Here is a 24,387-nt window from a genome sequence, read left to right on the forward strand (position 1 = left end):
CGATCAGCATCCGCAGTCGAGGGTCGCGCGATGGCGATCAGCATCCGCAGTCGAGGGTCGCGCGATGGCGATCAGCATCCGCAGTCGAGGGTCGCGCGATGGCGATCAGCATCCGCAGTCGAGGGTCGCGCGATGGCGATCAGCATCCGCAGTCGAGGGTCGCGCGATGGCGATCAGCATCCGCAGTCGAGGGTCGCGCGATGGCGATCAGCATCCGCAGTCGAGGGTCGCGCGATGGCGATCAGCATCCGCAGTCGAGGGTCGCGCGATGGCGATCAGCATCCGCAGTCGAGGGTCGCGCGATGGCGATCAGCATCCGCAGTCGAGGGTCGCGCGATGGCGATCAGCATCCGCAGTCGAGGGTCGCGCGATGGCGATCAGCATCCGCAGTCGAGGGTCGCGCGATGGCGATCAGCATCCGCAGTCGAGGGTCGCGCGATGGCGATCAGCATCCGCAGTCGAGGGTCGCGCGATGGCGATCAGCATCCGCAGTCGAGGGTCGCGCGATGGCGATCAGCATCCGCAGTCGAGGGTCGCGCGATGGCGATCAGCATCCGCAGTCGAGGGTCGCGCGATGGCGATCAGCATCCGCAGTCGAGGGTCGCGCGATGGCGATCAGCATCCGCAGTCGAGGGTCGCGCGATGGCGATCAGCATCCGCAGTCGAGGGTCGCGCGATGGCGATCAGCATCCGCAGTCGAGGGTCGCGCGATGGCGATCAGCATCCGCAGTCGAGGGTCGCGCGATGGCGATCAGCATCCGCAGTCGAGGGTCGCGCGATGGCGATCAGCATCCGCAGTCGAGGGTCGCGCGATGGCGATCAGCATCCGCAGTCGAGGGTCGCGCGATGGCGATCAGCATGCGCAGGTGAGCTAGTAGCTGGCGAACCATGTTCCTTCAGAAGTGTTGGAGAACGTTGGCGTGCCGGCTGTAACACACGCGGGCGATCCGGAGATCGCCGAGAGACAGGTGATCGCTGGCGAGCTGATGATCGCTGACGAGCAGAAGGCTACGCGTGTAAGCCTGTGCATAGAAGAAGAGTCCTTGACCCCGACCTGAACCGAAGTTCTAGATCGTGAGGGCGAACGTGTGCGCACAGGGCGCGTAACAGGAACCAACAGGAACAGCAGGGATGATCATCTTGAAAGCGCTGACGAACAGGAGAGCGCTGATGAGCAGAAGAGCGCCTGTGTGTTAACACTGAGCAGGAGAGAACACAGCAGAAGGGCGCTCAGGGAAACCCTGACACGCAAGGGAAGAACCCCCGTGGGGGCAACCCTTTGCCCCGAAGGGATCGTTGTCCGCCGGGAGACTGATGTCGGTCGGAAGACCGCTGTCCGTCGGGAAGACCGCTGTGCGTCGGGAAGACCGCTGTCCGTCGGGAAGACCGTTGTGCGTCGGGAAGACCGTTGCCCGTCGGAAGACGAGATCAGACTGCTGTCCATCTGCACCAAGGCGGAAGATCGAGAAAAAGGAGTTGTAGGCTGCAAACGGAGATCCAAAAAGGCGCCTCAAGCACCCTTATAGGGAGATGAGAGGCCCTTACGACGAGGCAGACGGTGGGCCTACGGCGAGGGAGGCCAACAGCAACCGCAACAGAAGAAACCTCCGAAGAGGAGTCTCTATGAGTGTACTCTCTCGCGAACGAAAGAGAAACACTTCGTAGAAGAGACTGGTCAGCCAGTGACCTAAAAGGAGCAATCCTCCGAAGAGGAGCTCCTGCAGTTGCCCAGCCCCTTGAGCAAAACTGCAGGTGCGACCGCTCAGCACCAAGAGCATAGTCGCACGAAAAAAAGGCAAGAGAAGAACCCCCCAAAAGGGGAAAAACTCAAGCCTGGACAGGAAAAACTTCCCTCGGAAGGAAAGTTACCCGCCCAAGGAGGCAAGCCTCCTGAGAGTTTTAAAATGAACTGGAGAGCTGTCCGTCGACACGGGAGTACTTCCAGTAGAAGGAGCCACGCCCCTGACGAAAAAACAAGGGGGGAGGCAGCAACAGCCGAATCCCCAGGACTCAGACAGCTCACACCGTTGCCATATTACAGAAACGAACTAGATCGGTAACTGTAAAAAAATAAAACAAATAATATTAGTACACATTCATTCCCCCAAGAAGGCTCCGAAGAGGAATCCCGAGGGAAAGGAACAAGAATTACACAACAGGCACGTGCCCTCACAACCACTTACACTCACGGAAGGAGAGCTGTAACCAAAACAGAATTATAACAATTATAATTATGTAACTATGTAATAATGTAATTTAAAAAAGAATGAACACTAAAGAAAGAACGAAAACCCCGAAAGGAATAGTTCTACAAAAAACAACTACAATTAGATTCATAACTAATTGAGACAAACGTACGGCGTAGCAACCCCCCCACACGGAAAGGAAGCTACAAGGGCGTAGTAAAACGTAGAAAAAGGGTGAACGACCTCGAGAGAGAGAGAGAAAGACATAAGTCAAACTCGATCGCCACCCATAAAATTACGCCGTGGTGGCCAACTGCCGAGGACTCCACGTAGATATCGAACACTACACACACAAATCTGAAAAGGAAACTTACTTATTTCTATACTCAAATATATATACAAACATGAAAACATGTTTACATATATATTGAGTAAATGAAAAGTAAGCGATTAAGTAAAGACAAAATAAACAATGGCTGCCAAGAGAGGACCAAGACAGAGACGTCTGTCACAGTCCGAGCCAAAAGTGAGAGTGAGTATTCACCTGTGTGTGAGGGGGAGGAGGGGTAGCTAGCTACCACTCCCCTACCCCCCCGCTAACTAGCGCGGGGGTAATACACCCTCGTTAAATTCTAATGGCTCGCCATTTCAGCTACGCTAAAAGGTAACCCTTTGTAAATAGCGTGGTTTGTATTTCGGTTACGGAACAAGTATAGTTTCTTGATCAAGAGAGATCATACAGCCTACATTCTTCCTAAACTTAACATAGTAAATCATAAAAATACTTTCCATCTATAACTAGTCTAATAAAATATCTTAACACAATAATTACTCATAAAAATTTTTCTTAGTTCCATGGGCAATCCTAATTTTCAATGTTACTTTCAAACAATAAGCTTTACGAAGATTTGGATTATAAAGAATTTCCTTAAGACCTTTAATTTATTGAGAAAAATGATATTTTGATTATAAAATAAATTTTTGAATATACTTACCCGGTGAATATATAATAGCTGACGTCTCCGACGGCTCGACAGATTCCAAAAACTCGCGAGCGATCGCCGTGAAGGTTGCGGGTGTGCCCACCAGCGCCAACTATCGGCCAGATACCGCATATACTTGTAAACATCTCCAGTTCTTCTCAGTCCCCTAGGTCTCTATCGGGGAGGAAGGGAGGGCCTTTAATTTATATATTCACCGGGTAAGTATATTCAAAAATTTATTTTATATTCAAAATATCATTTTTAAATATTAAACTTAGCCGGTGAATATATAATAGCTGATTCACACCCATGGTGGTGGGTAGAGACCAGTATTAATACAATAAAGGCGTATATGCTCAAGAGTTTTTGACAATTATTCAAAAAACAGACTTAAGTATAGGTACCTGGTAAGGAAGCAGACTCTGATTATTACTCTGCCTCATTAGTCCGCTTTCCTCACGAAGCCCAGCCATCCTCTCAGGATGCTGAAAGACTCCCAGGAGCTGTTATATCCAGGGCGAACACCCCTATAACAGGACCTCATCAATACCCTTAGTCTGGGCGCTCTCAAGAAACAACATTTGACCACCCGCCAAATCAAAAAGGATGCGAAAGACTTCCTAGTCTTCCGTACAACCCAAGACAAGATTAAAAACATTTCAAGAGAAGATTAAAAGGATATTGGGATTAAGTGAATGTAGTGGTAGAACCCTCACCCACTACTGCACTCGCTGCAACGAATGGACCCAGGGTGTAGCAGTCCTCATAAAGACTCTGGACGTCTTTTAAGTAAAATGAAGCGAACACCGACTTGCTCCTCCAAAAGGTCGCGTCCATAAAACTTCGAAGAGACCTGTTTTGCTTAAAGGCACCGAAGTCGCTATCGCTCTCACTTTGTGCGTCTTGACCTTAAGCAAACAACGATCTTTCTCATTTAAATGAGAATGTGCCTCCCGGATTTAAAGTCTAATAAAGTATGATAACGCATTTTTAGACATGGGCAATGAGGGCTTCTTAACGGAGCACCATAAGGCCTCAGAACCACCTCGTAATGGTTTAGTTCGAGCTAAGTAAAACTTAAGAGCTCTAACGGGGCATAGCACTCTTTCAACTTCGTTACCTACGATTTCTGACAGACTAGGTATTTCAAAAGATTTAGGCCAAGGACGAGAAGGCAGTTCGTTCTTGGCCAAAAAAACCAAGTTGAAGCGAACTTGTAGCTTTATTTGTAGAGAAGCCGATGTTCTTACTAAAAGCATGGATCTCACTGACCCTTTTAGCCGAAGTCAAGCACACCAAAAAAAAAGCGTCTTGAGGGTGAGATCCTTCTGGTAGGCTGAATGCAATGGCTCAAACCTGTCTGACATTAGGAACCTTACGACCACGTCTAAATTCCATCCAGGAGTTGACATACGACGCTCCTTAGAGGTCTCGTAGGACTTAAGGAGATCTTGGAGATCCTTGTTATTTGACAGATCCAAGCCTCTATGTCTGAAAACAGACGCCAACATGCTCCTGTAGCCTTTAATAGTGGGAGCAGAGAGGGAGCGAACATTTCTCAGATGCAGGAGAAAGTCCGCAATTTGGGCTACAGAGGTACTGGAAGAGGAAATAGAGGAGGACTTGCACCAGTCTCTAAATACCTTCCATTTCGACTGATAGATCCTGATGGTAGAGGATCTTCTAGCCCTCGCGATTGCTCTAGCTGCCTCCTTCGAAAACCCTCGAGCTCAAGAGAGTCTTTCGATAGACTGAAGGCAGTTAGACGAAGCGTGGGGAGGGTTTGATAAAATCTCTTTACGTGAGGCTGTCGCAAGAGATCCATCCGTAACGGCAGACTTCTTGGAACATCTAACAGCCATAGAAGTACCTCTGTGAACCACTCTCTCACGGGCCAGAGTGGAGCAACCAATGTCAACCTGGTCCCTTCGTGAGAGGTGAACTTCTGCAGCACCTTGTTTAGGATCTTGAAAGGTGGAAAGGCATAAACGTCCAGGTGAGACCAGTCCAGCAGGAAAGCGTCTATGTGGGCTGCCTCTGGATCTGGAACTGAAAAGCAGTAAGTCGAGAGCCTCTTTGTCAGAGAAGTCGCAAAAAGATCTATGGTGGGTTGACCCCATGTCATCCATAGCTTCTCGCACACAGTCTTATGCAACGTCCACTCCATGGAGATGACTTGTCCTCTTCTGCTGAGGTAGTCCGCCAAGACATTCATTTTTCCTTGCACAAATCTCGCCAAAAGAGAGATGTTACTTGCCTTAAATGGAGTTCCTTCTGATCCGTGGATCAAAGACCCGAGCATTCCAGACTGTCCAGTGGAGCTCCCTAACCCAAAACCGAAGCATCTGAATACAACACATGGTTTGGGTTCTTGATCGCAAGAGAAAGACCTTCTCGAAGTCTGATGTTGCTGTCCCACCAAGTCAGACATGTCTAGACTGAGTTGGAGATTGGGAAAGAGATACTCACTAAGCCCTTCTCCTTGTTCCAATGGTTTAGGTGAAATTGGAGAGGGCATAGGTTGAGTTTCCTCAGAGATAAACTACTCCAGCGATGAAAGAGTTCCCACGAGACTAGTTCAAACTCTTACAGAGCAACTGTTTTCCTCTTGCAAGTGAAGGACTTTTAACAGAGCTTCTTCCATTCTTGTGGGAGACGAAAAGGCCCGAAAAATCAGACACTGTATCTCCATTCCCAAATAAAGAATAGTCTGGGATGGGGTACTGTAAGTTACGACTTCTCTACGTTCACTATCAGACCTAGCTCCTTGGTTAGGTCTAATATCCATTAGAGGCTCTCCAGACAGTTGATATAATGACGACGCCCTGATTAGCCAGTCGTCAAAATAAAAAGGAGGCTCTGAATCCTCAAAAAATGTAGAAAGCTTGCTACATTTTGCAAGGGCCTTGTAAAAACAAGAGGAGCAGGAATGAGGCCTAAGTACAGTGCTCGACATTGGTACATTACTTTCCCGTCCACAAACCTCAGGTGTTGTTGAAAGTTTGGATGAATCGGGATGTGGAAGTATGCATCCTGAAGGTCGAGAGAGACCATCCAGTCGCCTTCCCTTACTGCTGCCAAGACAGATTTGGTAGTCTTCATCGTGAAGTTTGTCTTGACAATGAACACATTGAGCGCACTTACATCTTAAGTACTCCTGCAGTGAACGTGGCTGCCAGATCATTGGAGCCATCCCTGATAGCTTTGTTCCTGCAGTGAACGTGGCTGTCAGGTCATTGGAGCCATCCCTGATACCCCTGTTCATACATGACATAATTGTACAGCAAAACATTGACAGCTGGAGAGACCTTCTGACTTAAGGCTCCCAGGGACCAACAAACAAAAAAAAAAACTTCAAACGCTCGAAAAAACTCCTAACAGGAGATGGTCTAGCTCTGAAGCCGACCATAAAATCTTGAGTCTCATGGCCAGGCGACGGGGAGAGTCTATGAGGCTTGAGAAGTCTCCCTGGGCAGACGCAGGAACTCCCAAGCCGAGAACTTCTCCCGTGTCATACCAGACGCTCGCTCTAGAAGCCAGTTTAAAAGGAGGGAAAGCAAAGGCTGTCTCCCCCAAACTCCTTCTGGTGATCAACCAGTCGCCTAGCAAACGTAAAGCTCTCTTAGAAGAGCGAGAGAGCACTAGCTTAGAAAACGACGGCTTCGAAGTAGCTAGGCCTAGCGTAAACTCTGACGAAGGCGAACGAGGAGCAGCAGTTACAAAATGGACCGGAAAAAGATCCATAAAAATCAGCATGATTTTTTTAAAGTCCATAGAGGTCTGAGCAGCTTTAGGCTCCTCTCCGTCTGACAAAGTCCCCAAAGGAATATCAGTAGGAGGAGGATCAGCAACTTCCTCATCTGAAGGAACCTCGTCCGACAATTGTCTAGTCTCATGAAAAGGAGAGACCTGCCGCGGCGGCAATGCTTGACAGGCAATGTCAACAAGCAAAGGAGCAGCAGTAGCAGTAGAGGAAGCGACGTCAGGTCGCTGCTGAAAGGACTGAAAACCTTGTGACTTTCCAACAACAGCAACAGGAGTTGATGGATGCTCGACGTCACGTCGGAACTGCATTGACTGCCTAGACTGAGCAGTCAAAACAACCTTCGACTGCGGTGATTGACGCTCAACGTCAAGTCAACTGAGCTGGTTGGCAAACGTCCTGAACGTCAACACGAGACTACGGCAGCGGCTGAACGTCAACACGAGACTGCGGCAGCGGCTGAAAGTCAACACGAGACTGCAGCGAGGGAGGATCCATGTCACGTGACAGACGTGAAAAACTCCTGACATCACGTTTCAAAGTACAAGAAACGTCAGCAGCGAAGGTTCATCGTGAACCTGCTCAACGTCATACTTCTCCATAAGGGAGGCAAGCTTAGTCTGCATGTCCTGCAGGACAACCCATTTAGGATCAACGGGAGTCGGAACGGGCCGAGACGACGGTAACGTCTGTGTTGGCAAAACATTGCCTTTACCACGACCCTCAGACCCCGTGTTACGCTTGCGTTTAATAGGCGAACAGTCTTCCGACGACTGCAAAGGGTCAGAGCTGTTCCCATGGCTACAGCCAGGACGCTGGACCTGTCCTGAAGGGACTGACTTTCGCTTAAAGGGTCTAGAAACCTTGCGCCAAGGTTTCTTTTGCGAAAAGTCTTCGGATGACGAGGAGAAACTTCGTCTCTCCTGTCTTATGGCAAGGACGTGCTTGCCGAGCAACGTCTGATACCTTTGAGGGAACGTCTGTTCGTTGGTTTACACTCCTCACTCCCTTAGGTCCTACGACATTCCTTCTCCCTGGTGCAGGGGAGCCTGAAAGAGGTCTCGGACTAGGCAAGTGACAAGCACGAACAAACGAACCCTCCGCAACACAGCACATGTTTTCTAGCACTCACTTCACTGATATCGTATTTTTCAATAATTTCACATTAGGCATGAATAAAACTGATATCTACCTGAAGCACGCAATTCTCCCTTACATCAAAAGGTTATAATTGCGAAATGAGTTGTATAATGTAAGCACATTAGTACAAAATGAAACACACATGCAAAAATCAAAAAACATATACATATATATCGAATAAAACGGAAATATATAAAGTTAAAAAGGATCAGTGACTGGGGAGGAGACTAAACATTAGTTCACTAAAGACTACGTTTTCAATCTCTCACCGTACAGTGCCTTGGGACGAGAATAAAAACTAAAAACGTTTTATCCTTTCTCCCCGTACAGAGACTTGGGACGAGAGTAAAAAACTGAATCGAGAACGTTACTCGCTCCCAAACTCCTTACTTGGGACGAGAATAAAGATCGGATCGTTCTCTCTTTCTCTCTCTCTCTCTCCGTCTCTCTTGTCACACACAAGAGAATTGCCCACTCACCCTTCGTCAATAAACAGGTTATTTGACCAAAGGAAAAAACTGAAAGGACTAAGAAATTGAAAATTAACAAGTTCCTTTAAATTAGTATTTAAAATACTTCAGTTTGAAAGAATGAACAAAGCGTCAAAATCGATTTACTCTTTCTGCAAAGTGAAACCGTGATTCTCTCTTTCTCTATCGTAACGATAGAGCGCAAACTGCGTAGCATAAATAAACCAAACGTTAGTTCATCTTTGAAAAAAAGAGCATGAAGACCATTCAAAGAATATATTTCTTAAAATATTTTTTAAAAAATATTCATTTCATAACTCTTACAGAGCAAATGATTTAAACTTAACGAAAATAAAAGTTGAATGGGCTCAACGTTGTTTAACTTCGGTTTCCAAGTTAGGACCGCCTACATCTCGGACTAGGGGAGGAATAGGTAAAGGCCGCATATAAACAAAACATAAAATTTACCTTGATGTTTAGTATAAATGGAAAGCTAATCGAAGAGGCCTAATAAAGGCGGGTGAGATATAAAATATATAGAGGAAAATCTATAATTATCAACAATAATTTATAACGTGATAAAATAATTACTAAAAGCCTTAAACACACTTCCGTACACTGAGGGAAGGGTCGGCCATCTTTACTCTATGGAAAAACCAGAGATAAAAAAACAAGGGCAAAACACTTTTCCTCTCCTTTCAAAAGCATTTCTTTTGAAGATAGTATTGAATAATCCAACACGGCGAAAGCAATAAAACCAAAACCAAGTACTTCACCAATTCGGTAGAAAACTCGAGGTCATAAAGTGAGTGGAATCAACTTGTCGATGGAACCGACAGAGAAGAACTGGAGATGTTTACAAGTATATGCGGTATCTGGCCGATAGTCGGCGCTGGTGGGCACACCCGCAACCTTCACGGCGATCGCTCGCGAGTTTTTGGAATCTGTCGAGCCGTCGGAGACGTCAGCTATTATATATTCACCGGCTAAGTTTAATATTCAAAATTGGTTTTTGCATATACTGTATTTCTATGAACCTCCTGATATTCATATTGCTTCACTCTTGAAGCTTGAATTTCCTGTTTTCTTTCCTTTTAATAAACTTACTCCTCTAGTAAGTACAGTAACAAGACGTTAGGTCTTGAACTTCAAGTTGAGTTCTCACAAAGGCTACCATGGAAACACCATTGTTCCAACTCATAAGTGTCAATATTTAGGAATAATAATAGCAACAGTTACTTTTTTAGGTTTTTCTGTTGGAGACTCCAAAGGCTGGCAGTCTATGTCAGTTTGGATGTGAATGAGATTTCCAGGAACAACAACTCCCTTAGATACATTAGCTCTGGACGGACGGCTAAAGACGAGGGTTTTCCCATTTCACTTAAAATCTAGTCAACCTAGATCTTAGTTTCAGTGATGAAGAACAAACTTCAACAGCTCAGTTGGTGGGACTTTTTTTGGAAATGAAAATCCCAGGTCTTTCTCTGTTCCTAAATAGGACTTGCAGCAATTATAATAGATATTTTACATTCATCATGGAAATGGACTTTGCTGGAGTCAACTTTTCATACCAATTGCTAGGAGCTTCTTGCAATATTCAAGGCTCTTTGGGATCAGGAACCACAGTTAGTGAGGAAGACTGTGGCAGTATTTCCAAACAATACGGCAGTATTGGCTTACATCCAGAACCAAGGGGGAGCAAGACAACAATCCTGTACTGGATAACGGAAGTATTACTTAGAGGATTAAGTCTATGCTTATAGGTTCCTTCCAGAAAATTTGAGCATCTTAAGATATCAATTTAGCATGAAAGTCAAGAATCTTCCAAATGAATAGTCTCTATATCACTGAACAAAAGGATACTAAAGATGCATTTTGTTGATCAGTTCTGGAACCCTTAGCATAAAAGGCAGAAGTCATGTTACAAGACTTTTCAAATCGGAATCTTAGTACATTTCCAACATTCCATTATTACTCCGCAGATGAAAAACAGGTTCAGAATGTCTACAAACAACAGGATGACATTGATAGCCACGTTTTGGCCAATAAAGAGAATGGTTTGCAGATCTGTGGCCTCTTATCAGACCGTCAAAGAAGGTTGCTATACAGAACTGACCTTCTCTGATAGTCAACCATGTTCTAAATCTAACTGCATGGAAACTGTCCACAGTATTCTCAGAAACAGTTTTCAAAGCCATATATAAATTGTCTACCATAGGTTCCAACAGAGGCGTACCCAAGCCTAGGTCTTCGGGTCAGGAGGCTCCCCTCTCTCGGGCAGAAATTGGCAAGATTACATATGAAGGTAATAATAAAGGAAATGAAAACCAAGGAAAACAAAACTATGATACAATTCAAAACAAGGAAAATTTATATCTTACTATTATGTACCAGACCCTTTTCATATTTTAATATTGTAAATTCATGACCTATTTTTGAATCTCTAAATTCCTGGCCACAAAACTTGTGGCGAATACAGTAACCCATTTTAAAAATTTCTGGCTACACCACTGGATTGCAAAGAACAATCTACAAATAATCTGCATCAAAACAAATGGAAAGTTTATTTTGATTGGCGCACATCTACTGTAGATATGTACCAATGACTAGATCTTCTGTACAGTGGTTTGGATAATAGAGCTAAATTTTCAAAGTTTCCTTTTTTGATTAAAGAAACTTTCAAATTTAACCATGAAGGGATTTAGATCCATGTTTGTACTCAAGGATCTGGGATTAAATTATGTTTCAAATATTACTGTAAATTGATGTTTAAGGCTTTTACAATTAAAAGACTTCCAGGAATCAGGTCTATTTTTCGTAATTTGTATGTAGTCTTACGATACTTAAAATATTCAAGTTTTGAGCTTTTGGAAAATCTTTTGATTCAAGATCTCACAGCCAAAACACTTTTCCTGTTGCTGTTGGCTTCAGCTAAACACTTAAGTACAAGCACTATCATTTAAGGAAAGGCTTTGAGGAACAATTTCAGAGATAAAAATGATTTTAAGACAGTGTGTCAATTCTTTTAAATTCCCTCTTTGGAAAAGGATGAAAGCATTACCATGAAAACTAGATTTCTTTGGTGTTTGGTAAGAGCCATTTGGTGTATTACATATTAGAGCATTAGAGCTAGCCTTCTAATTTGATGGCTCTAATCTTGCTAAACCATCAGTGCACAACTGCATTTGTCAGAATCCCCACTGTGTGGGATTAAAAAGTCCTTTCTATTCTAAAACTCATCCCAACAGTACATTTATAATCTTTTCCATTAATTTAAAATGCAAAATCTTACTGCATTAGGGTGCTTGTTGGTCATGATTTTGCCCTCTTTTCCAAGTTTCAAAGATTAAAATGATAGCAATATACCACATATTTGGGAATAAACTTTCTAAATTTTATTGATGAGACTGAATAAATTTGCTTTAGTTTCTATGGGTAAAGGCTTTATCATTGAATAGGTGATATTAATTCCAGGTGCCAAATCATTACAAGTAGATAAAGCTGACAAAAGGTTTTATCTTATTTTCTTAAAACAAACTAATAATTTCAAGGATGACACCGATACCGAGTAAATGAAGCTCTCTCAGTCTTGAGAGTTATTCAACATTGAATATTCAGTAAATTGACCAATTACTGGCATGCATACGAGACTTGAGAACTTGGGTAACATCCTGCTTCCTGAAGGCCTGAAATCCTGGGAATAGCAAGGCTGCTCGAAGATCCTCACAAGCATAGACAATTCCCATGAGTTGGAAAAGTCTAGGCTCTTTAGCCTGAAGACCTGGCTCAAGGTTGAGAGATAGTCTTTCACTGATGGGACAAAGGAACTTCCCTCGGCAAAGGAAGATTAGAAAATCTGCAATCAATTGCAGTCTCTCTGACTGGAGAAATATCCCTTCTAGCTTCGCCAATCACAGGTGGCGGCCCACTTCACCAGGTAAACATCTGCAGAGGACCTTCACTTCAATCTAGACATGTGCAGTGACCCATGAAAAGCCTTACGCTTGGAGAAGCTACTGGATGGTCTCCACCAGTGAAGTGCAAGGGACACCAATGAGTGATGGTACCTATGAAGGTGGGGCTAAACATAGTACCTCAACATAGTACCAGCAGATAAAGACACACTTTGGAATGCAGCCACCTAGGAGTAACAAGGGTCATCCTGAGACCTGATATCAACAAACCGTTGAATAATTGGGAACTTTGGCAAAAGGGAGGAAAGACACTAAGCACTAAGTCCAGGTTGTTCAAGCGTGTTGAAAAGAGTTCTTGAACAATGTTCAATGGTCTGGAAGGGGAGCAGAACAAAAGGATTTTCCTGTTCAGCCATGTGGATATATTGATGATAACCAGTGATCCTCAGAGGGCAGGAAACCTTTCCACTATGCAGGGATGCAGGGATCACTGAGACTACAACCTTCTCATGGCGTCAGTGTGTTTTAGAACATTGCTCTTACCTGGAATGAACCCCTCAGACTGCTCTACAATGTTGTCTGCTGCATATATGTGCTCCTGCTTTGCCAACTTGCGAAGGCTGTGAGTGTGCCTCCTTACTTGTTGATGTAAGCCACAAACATAGTATTGTCAGTCATCAACACTACTGAGTGCCTTATCAAATTTTGGTGTAAAATTTCCTGCGTTAGGAACACTGCTCACATTTCCAACTGGTTGAAAAACCGGTGGTTCTCTTCTGGTGACCATATACATGAAGAGACTTAATTCCTCATATGAGTGCCCAACTACTTCATGGATGCATTCGAGAACAGCAGCAGCTTCTCTGGAGGTGGAGAGAAGAGTAGAACTCCTGATGAGTTTTTATTATTCAGCCACCAGGAGAGGTCATCTTGCATCTCCTATTCCACAGGAACAAGATGGAAAGGGAGATCACCGATTGCTGACCAGAAGACGTTGGCACCGTGAAGCCAGTTGTTCCTGTGTGCACCAAAAAGGGTGGACCACATCTGAGCGTGTTGATGCGATCTTTTGATGGGAAAGCTATTGCTGCTACTGTGCCTATCAGCATAGAGACTAGAATCAGCCAGTTGTTGGGATACCTAAAGAAGCAACTCATGTTCCAGTGGGACCAAGCTGAGATCAGTATGGTCACTCATGTGAACACTTGGGGAGCAGTGGACAGTCCAAAGTACAGGGTTTTGAACTGTTGCACTACTACCCAGAAGATGAAAAGGAGGTATTTTCTGCATGACTGATGAATGGGTATCTGGAAATATGCATTCTTCAGGTCCATCGAAGGCATTAAGACTTCCTCTCTGTTGGCAGATTACATGGGGCTTGCCATTTCCATGATGAGCAAAGTCTGATGATCAAACTTGTTCAGTGGAGAGGTGTCAATGACTGGTCTCCAGCTCCTTTAGACTTCACCATGAAGAGTAGTCTGTAGAAGCATTCTTTTCTTCCATCGCTTTCACCTCTGCTGCTGCTAAGGACCGAGCTTCAGTGCAGCAAGGGTCACATTCATATGTTCAGCAGCCGCAGGGAGAGGAAGAGCACATATGTTTCTTTTGCCACCAGTAACAAAGGTAGTGCAGCGAAGGACAAAGGTTCCACCAAAACGCCTAGCAGCTCATCAGCAGAAGAGGAGTAGACAGCAAGAAGTTTTCTAGGTCCTGGCATCGGCCAACACCTTTAGAATATTCTCCACAGACACCATGCTGTCAATGCCTGAGGAAGGCTACCACTTCTGCAGATCTAAGCCCTAGAGGGTAAGGCAGATAGTTCTGCATTTCCCTAAAGAGGCTCTGTGCACTCAACTATCTTCTCTGTTGTCCAGAAATACTCCAGAGGTATGGACAGAGAGAAGGTGATAAAAATTGTTTCTTTGGCATCATCTTTGCAAAATGTCCCTCTCAGCATTCTTCCACTTCTGGTGGAACTATATCCACTGCAGAGGTAGCCACGACTTACATTCGTCACAGGGTGAGGACTGCCAATAATCATGTCCCTTACAAATACACCGAGATGAATATGAGCCACACTTAGCTTAGACAAACCTACCACATTTATGCCCAGTTTAGTGGGGCATACCCACACACCTGTGCAGAGTCTTCATATGTCTACTCACGAAATGAAGAAAAAGTAAATGATTAAAACAGCCTGATGAGGCAGTAAGAAGTTTGTGCTTGGTTACAGCCGAAATCAAAGCGAGAGATTTGCCAACTGTCAAGGGCAAGAGACTATAATCACCTTGTTGAAAGTTTCAATAGTTGTTCCAGCATTGCTGGTCATACTCCTCCCAATAAATGGCAATAGTTTTCATTAGTGTAGGAACCAATACAAGTTTAGTAAACTTTAGGGTAATTCAGCAGTTTTCATAGGCTTACTGATTTTGGTGTTTTGTGTTACAAAAACACCAAATTATCTGATTACCATCCCATATTAGAATCAGGAGATCAGTTCTAAAGGGGATAAGGAAGGGGCAGATGGAAAGATTGTACCTTTGGTTCTTATGGGAGAGAGAGAGGGAAGAAGAGCAAGAGGCCAGAAAAGGAAAAAGTTTCTGGAGAGATTACAGGAGGATGTAAATGAAAATGTAACAGCTGGTCAATTAATACAGAGCTAAAGAGATTACCAATTGGAGACAGTTGACAATCCACGTTGAGGACAAGGCATGCAGATTGATTAGAATACCTCCCTATAAATTAAGTTTAAAAATTATTTCCCGGCAAACTGTACCCATTGAAATTTTTTTCCTATAATTGGTTACTGAAAAATCTAGCAACAAGATGATGCACTTCATAGATGTTTTAACTAACCATATTGCTTGTGAGGAGTTCCAGTAGTGGGGGTTCCTCTTAGGGGGGTTCCTCTTGGGGGAATCCTCTTGGGGTCCTCTTGTGGGGATCCTTTTGTGGGGGATCCTTTTGTGGGGGATCCTTTTGTGGGGGATCCTCTTGTGGGGAATCCTCTTGTGGGGATCCAATACCGTCGACAGCATATTTGTGGAGGTTATCATCAAGATACCTGTAAAAGTTGAATAATCAATCAGTTCATTTTCATGAAACTAGGTAACTTGTGTGCGCTCACTAAGCGTGTCTTTATAATTTTCTAGGGTTATTTTTTTTTACTTGACTAATCAGCTCAGGACAAACACTTGCGATAAATTACCTTTATGGACACATTAACCCCATAAATCGAAAATTAACATTAGACTGATGTCCTGTTAAAAATCTTGTGGCCAAATTTTCTAAAATAATTTTGTTGATTAGAATGCACAAAGGGTGTGTTTACATAACTTGAAACTTTATTACAATATAAAATTTGCTATAACAATCTCATCTTGTCTTTCTGGTAGATGGATATCAATAACCCTTTTTATAAAAGCATCATTGTCCAAAACTGGACGAATCAGATAAGTTTTGACCTATACTTCATGATGAATACAAAGGGAGGGAAATATTTTATAAACTTACCTCCAAGTCAATTTTTCTAGCTTGATGAAGTAGGAATCGGGTCAGATTGACAAGTCGTTGTCGTATACGATTTAAAGTCATTTCAATACATCTGTACAGTACACTATCAGTAACGTTGATTTGATACAACCCAAGTTTTTCATTATCATTATTATTATTCATGCTACTGCTATTTTAGGAAAAAAAAAAAAAAAAAAAGTTAAAAAATTGTAAAAAGACCGCACATTGATTTCTTCAAATATCTACCTCTTTATCAATTGTTTTTGTCATCTCGACAGGCACTTACCGCAGTTACATGCAACAAATTTTACAACTCTTATGAAATTTAAATATTTCAGATATCACTTCTCAAATGGTCCAAGTTAGTCATTTAACTTTTTAATATCTGCTAACAATTTTTTATCCTTAGGACTATTTTGGAAATTCAAATCTAATGTACAGCAATTGTTTCGCGATATTAATTTGCTACATTGAAAGAACGAAACTATTATTTTTCAAAAATAAAATACACAAATTTACACACTTTACCACCGGTTCAAATCAATCGGTTGGAGTTAGGACTTCGTAATAATATTTTTCAAGTTCTCTATTAATATACAAGCTATTGGTTTAAATGCACTAATATAGCTTTCTGAAAGAGGAAATAACTTTTTTACACATGGGGCAGTTATTTGTTGAAGCTATCTATATCGAAGTTACTTTATATTTGACCGATTCTTCGAGTTTATTTGAATTGTATCAAATCAACTTAATAGATGTATTGAAATGAATTATAAATTGTAACGACAATCTAACCGATTTCTTGCCTGAAATAAAGAAATTACAATATTACTTGTTAGAAAAAAAATATCCAAAAGTTTTCAGTTATGGAAAAAATTCCATTACAGTATATAATTCCTATTTTAACATAGCTATGCAGTAATGAAAAAACCTGATTAGTCAATAATGGAGTAAAATTCTAAATAAATATGAACCGCCATTAGGTCTCAATATCTAGTAGTACACGTGACATCGGTGTGCACTGAACTATAATTTCCTTGTGGTACAATAAATAATATATAGATGAAAGGGTTTGTTTTACCATTATGTCTTCCCAAGTACTGTACAGTGGAACCTATACATACAAACGTAACTACATCCGAATTTTCCAACATCCGAAATAAAATTCAAGCAATTTTTCGACACTACACCCGAATTTTATTTCGACACACGAAGTAAGCAATTTTCGTCGTACCGGTTGCATCTGAATTTTTCGACACGCGAAGTACAATTCGAACACGTTCCTACTCTACACCCGAAGTAAGCAATACCCGTACTCGTAGACGGTACACATAGCGCCGGGTGTATTTTTTATTTCCGCCGATAGAAGGCAGCACTTCGACCTCGGAGGGACCCTCAATTAGCGTGGCTTGGGTCATTCCTCTGTTCTTGTCGGCTTCGTGTGGTTGTGCGTTCTGCTTTTAACTGTATTTCAATCGTGGTTTTTACGTACAGTACATCCTTTCATGGTTTTTTCCGTAAAGCATGGGTCCTAAAAGGCTTAGTTTCGCAAGTGGTAGTGGTAGTGGTGAGAAAGGGAAGAAGGAAATGCTTTCTTTAGAAGTAAAGCAAAAAATTATTGAAAAGCATGAGCGTGGCGTCCGCGTGAGTAAACTCGCAAAAGAATACTGTATGGCCGAAATATGTCGACGATCTCGACAATCTTGAAACTGATAGTAGCCATTAGAGCAGTGAAACTTTCTAAGGGGATCACCATTTCAAAACGTCGTAGCCCTGTCATAGAAGAGACGGAACGACTTCTGCTAATCTGGATCAAGGACGGAGAGATTGTTGGCAACACCATCACCGAAACTATCATCTGCGAGAAGGCGCACGCCATCTTCACGGACGATTTCAAGGCATCTCGTGGTTGGTCTGAGAAATTTAAGAAACGGTCCGGGATTCATTCAGTTGTTCGCCACGGAGAGGCTGCTATTGCGGACACAAAGGCTGCAGCTGACTTTGTGAAGAGCTTTGAAAGGACCGTGCAGGAAGAAGGCTACATAGAGCAGCAGGTGTTTAATTGTGATGAAACCGGGCTGTTTTGGAAGATGCCCAGTCGAACCTACATCACCGCCAAAGAAAAGAAATTGCCTGGGCATAAGCCAATGACGGATCGGTTGACTCTTGCCCTATGTGCCAATGCTAGCGGGGACTTTAAAGTCAAGCCCTTACTGGTTTACCATTCTGAGAACCCTAGGGCCTTTAAGGCACAGAGAATGTGGATAAGGACCAGCTTCATGTTTTCTGGCGATCCAACTTGAAGGCCTGGGTCACTAGGCAGTTCTTTGTCCAATGGGTTAACCAAGTTTTCGGTCCTTCTGTGAAGAAGTATCATGAGCAGAAATTGCCTTTAAAGTGCCTGCTATGCCTAGACAATGCACCCGCTCACCCCCCGGTACTTGAAGATGATATCTTCAAAGAATTAAAGATCATAAAGGTGCTGTATCTTCCACCAAATACCACCACTATCCTCCAGCCCATGGACCAGCAAGTCATCTCAAACTTCAAGAAGCTCTACACCAAGCACTTATTCAAGCAGTGCTTTAATGTCACGCAAAGCACAAACTTAACTTTGCGTGAATTTTGGAAAAGCCACTTTAGCAACGTGCACTGCTTGAAGATCATAGATCAGGCTGGGGTGGGAGTAACTCGACGGACACTGAATTCTGCCTGGAAGCAGCTGTGGCCTGATGCAGTTTCTCCCAGAGATTTCGAGGGTTTTGACCCCGAACCTGATCCCATGGTGGGTGCAGTGGAAGACGTAGAGGAAATCGTCTCTCTCCCTTGGCAAGTCCATGGGTCTGGAGGTCAACGCAGATGACATCACGGAACTCGTCGCCGAACATCACGACGAACTTACTACAGAGGAGCTCAAGGAACTCCATGCTATGTCTGAGCACATGAGTGATGACGAGGAAGTGATCGAGGAGGTAGAACATGTGTTAGGTTCGGCGCAAATAAAAGAGATATTAGGAAAATATCAAGACGTGGTCGACTTCATCGACAAATACCATACAAAAAAATTGCAGGTTTGTCGTGTAGTTGCGCAGTTCGATGATGTTTGCCTAACTAATTTTCGAAACATTCTGAAAAGCCGTACCAAGCAACTTTCTATCGATAGCTTCTTGAAAAAAACTACGAAGCAAACTCGTGATGAAGAGGAAGGAAGTGGTTCAAAGAAAACGGCAAGGAGTGAAGAGAAAAAAAATTAATCAATTTTAGGTGGAGAGAGTGAAAGTGATTAAAATTAATCATCAAAAAGAAAATAAGAAAATGTAAAAAAAATATAAAATCTAAAAATAAAAAAAGGTAAATAAGCTAAGTTAGGTTAAAGTTCACTTGGTGTAAGTTAGAATAAGTTACGGTAGTGTACGTTAATCGTAGTCACCCTCTCTACCTCCTCGCCGCCTGTCCGTCTCCTCTCTGCGTAGCAAGACCGACACCTGTGCAGTACTTTCCAAGGTAAAGTGAAGCTAAAAACCCGTTTCTTATTTATCATTTCTTGATAATTCTTTTTTACATGTCTATTATCTAAATTAGAGTGCATATTGTCATGTGTAATTATGTGTAGTAATTTATTAAGGAGTTATCATAGGTTTTTGGGCTCAACCACGGATTAATCCTATTTCAATGTACTGTATTCTTATGGGAAAATTAGTTTCTAAATCCGAACATTTTCTACATCCGAAGTCAGTTGTGGAATGGATTAAATTCGTATGTAGAGGTACCACTGCATATTTTCTCCACCCTAAACCCCTGGTTCCCAACTGGGGAGGCCCCATGGTATTATAGAAAAACAAAAAAAGGGATTTTGACGTAGAAAAAATGTACTGCATTTTGGGGCGAGATAGCCATGTCGTACTGATGGAAGTTCCCTTCAGCAACTTTCTACCGTATAATATTTCTGAGATTGATATTATAAGAAAATTACCGTCAGGTATCATGGGGTTCTAACCCCAAGGAATGACTATCCGAAGATATCCTGTATAATCAGGGACGTATCCTAAGATAACCATAGGTATCTGCACCCGGAATAATAAAGGAACGTTGTTTCATATAGAAAGACTCCTGTTTTCTTTGAAAATGACCTTTATTTCCATCGCAAATAAAAAGTTAAGAAATACCCTATAGTAATGGGACCCACTCACTGGGTGAAGAAAATTTACTGCCGAATTGATAACGGCAAAACTAAGCTTATCTTCCACTCGCATTATTCTCTGGAATGCATAATAAATCCATGAAAAATTACAAAAAATATTAGCATCCTATTCCCATGAAATATTCATTTCATTCTATTGTTTACATTTTACACACCACACGTATCCGCTCCTGTTCATAAATTGTCCTAAGTACGATTCTGATTATCTCTTAGAGAAGATAAACACATTGTAACTCCACTGAGAAGATTGCCAAAACAAAAAAGACATAGGTATCAACCACACGGCAAGAATTTTTTTTCTATCTACTTTTTGAGTTTGTGACCTGGGTGGGGGGGTCTGGGGGCAGCAAGATCTGTGACCTGGAAAGGCTTTGGGGGGGGGGGGGGGGCTTGGCCCCCAGCTAGGTCTGTGACTTGGGAAGGAGGCTCTGCGGGGGCTTGGCTCCCATCTAGGTCTGTGACCTGGGAACTACTAGGTTAGGTTAGGTGGGTGTATTAGGTTCTGTACCCTTACTGGAATATCGAAAGTGTTCAATAATCATGTCTTACCTGGTTTTGCCCACCCAAGGTTGCAGGTTCCCATCTGTGTTGGTAGGGAATCGGGGGAGGGTAACGGGAGTTATTTACTGCAGAAAAAGTTATTTTTTCTATAAATTTACAACTCTTGCTATTGGCGAATATATTAGGGTATATCTCACCAACTATTTATTAACCCCAAAAATAAATGTCGTTTTCGAAAAAAACGCAGTTTTCCTACAGGGATTATTTTTCATTAGAAAATGTTCTGCCCAGAAATATAATAAAACCAGGAATTTACCATGCGAGAGGAAACACGGATATCACCCAAAGGGTACTATTTAAATACCTAGTTAATAGGATTGTACCTTGCAGTTCCCCAGATTCACTTGTGGGAAATCTGCCAACCTGAATTAAATCAATAGAAATCCAAAGGATTAATGATTAATGATTGTTTGCGGTTGTAATGAAGGTCAAATTCGGTTAAATCACGTTATTTTCTGCAGGAAAAGCTATATTTTCTGTTCGAAATGATACCCTGTACACTAGTAAAACTTTACCAAATATACCTTGAAAGAAAAGTTTTACCTTCCGAAATAAGTGTTAATCTGCTTTAAATTGTAAAATAAACTATCCAACACCACATCCTATCACTTAATTACCACCAAAAGGAAAGTTATAATTCGGTCACTATACAAAACTAGCAGATTAATACATTACCAATATATAAAAGTAAATTCTTTCCCTATCATCAGAACACCTACACTTATAATATGCTAAGATGGCGACAGCACTGGCCAAACTGGCAGATTTTCCACGGACTCCAAAAGACAGCTTTAAAACTAGCAAATTAATACATTACCAATATATAAAAGTAAATTCTTTCCTTATTATTAGAGCACTTACACTTTTAACATGCTAAAATGGCGACAGCACTGGCCAAACTGACAGATTTTCCTCGGACTCCAAAAGACAGTTTTGTAGTTCCTTTCTCACCCGTCTCGCAGGTTTTCAGCCAATCACAAGTAGCAGACGCGGAATGAAGCTTCCTGATTGGCTGAGGCACAGATAAGACTAGAGTAGAGTAACTACCGCTTGCTTGCAGTTATGAAGTAATTGTTAACTTCTGTATTGGATCGTTTGGGAATTGCGTCTAATTCAATTCGAAATATATTACGATATTACGATAAATGATACAGAGAGAGAGAGAGAGAGAGAGAGAGAGAGAGAGAGAGAGAGAGAGAGAGAGAGAGAGAGAGAGAGAGAGAGAGATTGTATGTGACAGATCAATTTTAACGTTGTTAGCGCAGACCTCCACCTCTGCTGCTTATTTCTCGACCTTTTGTTCGACATTGACCTTGACATTTGACCTTACCATTTATTAATTGGCTCACATTTTCATACACTCAAATTTAAACCAAGTATGAAGTCTCTGTGACAACGATGTTCAAACTTATGGCTGAACGTGAATTGGAAATTTTGCTTGACCTTTGACCTAGACCTTCCAAAATTGAATGATTTCCAGCTTTTTACATAACAATTAATCCCAGCAAGTTCCATTACTCTACGATTTAAATTGTGGTCAGGAAGCCATTCGCAAACAAACAAGCAAACACACACAAGCGAAAACTTAACTTCCTTCCAATTTCGTTGGCTGAGGTCAAAAATGTCTCCTAATGAAACTATCCTATATCATCAGAAATAATGAAATTTAGGACAGGAGCTTCAGATTTGTCAATTCTATTAATGTCATCATATAATTCTTTTCTGTATAGGTCTACAGTACGCCAACAGCTTACTACGATATTTACAAACTTCGTAAAGCATGACTTATTTTTCCAAATTTTATATAATTACCTTTTCTCTATACAGCCTGCTACGATATTTATCCACTTTGTAAAGCAGGACTTATTTTTTCTAATGTTTTTTTATGATTGATTATCAAACATTTGTTTTTTTATCTACGCATCCTTCCACAAGTCTTACTTTCTAGATCTCTTGTCCTTCCATGTATATTTCAAAAATATCTTTTAAGTTTCTTTTTATTGGAAACTTCCACCATCTTCTACAGTTCCTCATCTCCCAGAGATTCAGAAGTATCAGAAGTATTTGTCTTTACGTGCAACGATTTCTCACTTTTCAGTGCCAGAAATAAAAAACAAAAAATAAATAACTATTTCTTATACGCCCGTAAAACATTTGCAGCCTTATGAATAACGATACCAGTAAATTTAGAAAAAAAATATTCCTTTTACTAGAAAGGTATCCTCTTTAACTATTTACTTACTACATACTGTTGAGACAAGTTCAACTGTCTTGGGTTAGAGTTCTCTTGCTTGAGGATACACTCAGGCACACAATTCTATTTATAGCTCTATTTCCTTTCCTCACTGAGTTCTTTTATCTGTTGGAGTCCTTGGGAGTATAGCATTCTGCAACCTAATGGGTAATGATAAAAGTAAATTTATAAAAAAGGTTTTGCTATTACTTAAACGTAATTCTCTTTACTAATTAAATACTGTTGAGATAAGTTCCACTGCCTAGGGTTAGAGTTCTCTTGCTTGAGGGTACACTCAGGCACACTATTCTATATATTTCCTTATCTGCTTTCCTCAAGAAAAGTAATGAACAATTAAAATAGAATATTTCAAGACCAGTAACATCAAAATAGACCTTCATATATAAAGTATAAAAAACTTTTAAGAAAAGTGTAAGAGAAATAAGATAGAATAGTATGCCCGAGTGTACCCTCAAGCAAGAGATGCGTAATAGACCTTCATAAATAAAGTATAATTTTTTTTTTTTTTAGAAAAGTGTAAGAGAAATAAGATAGAATAGTATGCCCGAGTGTACCCTCAAACAAGAGATGCATAATAGACCTTCATATATAAAGTATAATTTTTTTTTTAGAAAAGTGGAAGAGAAATAAGATAGAATGGTATGCCCGAGTGTACCCTTAAGCAAGAGATGCGTAATAGACCTTCATATATAAAGTATAATTTTTCTTTTTTAAAAGTGGAGGAGAAATAAGACAGAATAGTATGCCCGAGTGTACCCTCAAGCGAGAGATGCGTGCATGTCACTCATCGCACCAATATTAAGCATGACGAAAACGCTTCCGAAGAATGACAAATGGACCAACAAGCGCTTTAGTACAATCATTCATTACGCCGAAAAGAAAGAAAGGACCAATGTAGGCCACTTCAAGGTTAATGAGACCTCTGTTTAATCCGGATGTCTTGCGGTGCCGATCGGCTTCACTTGGGCAACAATTCAAACACTTGAAACAGGATGCTTTGAATTTGAATGGAAATGACAAATGTTGACCTAAATCGCCACTTTTAAACATTGCTGCATAAAAAGGTATGACTTGATTTTTACGTAGGCTGGTACTATTATTGTTCCATTGAGTGTTACTTATAGTTTATTTGCTTGTCACTTATTTTCTTTTCCCTAATGGGGTATTTTCTACTGTTGGAGCCCTTGGGCTTGTAACATTCTGCTTTTCAAACTAGGGTTGTACGTTGGTTAATAATAATAATAATAACAATAATAATAATAATAATAATAATAATAATAATAATAATAATAATAAATACTACTACTACTATTAATTATAAAAATAATAATTGTAATAAGTAAAGGGGCACTCAGTAGAGCGCAGACCTCCGCCGCGGCAGCTTATTTCTCGACCTTGA

General features: G+C 41.8%; 1 protein-coding gene across 1 annotated transcript in view; it reads right to left on the minus strand.

Annotated features, from left to right (window-relative positions):
* LOC137632681 (methyltransferase-like protein 22) overlaps positions 1-24,387 on the minus strand; it is a 533,866-nt gene that overhangs the window by 24,989 nt on the left and 484,490 nt on the right. Inside the window, exons 9-10 of the transcript XR_011042082.1 lie at positions 15,973-16,778; positions 15,316-15,523 (exon numbers count right to left, since the gene is read on the minus strand). The gene's annotated coding sequence lies outside the window, so the exon portion shown is untranslated. The remainder of the gene's footprint in view (positions 1-15,315; positions 15,524-15,972; positions 16,779-24,387) is intronic.

The sequence above is a fragment of the Palaemon carinicauda genome, chromosome 41, assembly GCF_036898095.1.
Source record: "Palaemon carinicauda isolate YSFRI2023 chromosome 41, ASM3689809v2, whole genome shotgun sequence".
Taxonomy (NCBI): domain Eukaryota; kingdom Metazoa; phylum Arthropoda; class Malacostraca; order Decapoda; family Palaemonidae; genus Palaemon; species Palaemon carinicauda.